General features: G+C 27.6%; 1 protein-coding gene across 1 annotated transcript in view; it reads left to right on the top strand.

Annotated features, from left to right (window-relative positions):
- Positions 1-373, top strand: part of LOC107698427 (serine/threonine-protein kinase WNK2) — a 63,447-nt gene that overhangs the window by 1,165 nt on the left and 61,909 nt on the right. The window lies entirely within an intron of this gene.

Genomic DNA, 373 nt, shown 5'->3' with positions numbered 1-373 from the left:
GCATCTTTGTTTGGATCAAGATTAAAATGCAGTGGTTGCCTCTAATTTTAAATGGAAAGAGCACAGACAAAGCCTTGGTTTTTTTATATGAAGAGATTTATTTTATTTGTGTTACTTATGTATTTAATTTGGGGCTTGTTTTAAAATTTCAATGTAGTTTTGTTATTTACATTTACATTATATTTAAATTTTGTCATTTAGCGTGGTGTGAAAAAGTGTTGCCCCCCTTCCTGATTTCTTATTTTTTTGCATGTTTGTCACACTTTAATGTTTCAGATCATCAAACAAATTTAAATAATAGTCAAAGATAACACAAGTAAACACAACATGCAGTTTTTAAATGAAGGTTTTTATTATTAAGGGAAAACAAAAT

The sequence above is a fragment of the Sinocyclocheilus anshuiensis genome, unplaced genomic scaffold (assembly GCF_001515605.1).
Source record: "Sinocyclocheilus anshuiensis isolate Anshui unplaced genomic scaffold, SAMN03320099.WGS_v1.1 scaffold1662, whole genome shotgun sequence".
NCBI classification, from domain to species: Eukaryota; Metazoa; Chordata; class Actinopteri; order Cypriniformes; family Cyprinidae; genus Sinocyclocheilus; species Sinocyclocheilus anshuiensis.
The sequence above is the reverse complement of the archived record's forward strand: the minus strand, read 5'-3'. Positions and strand labels throughout refer to the sequence as shown.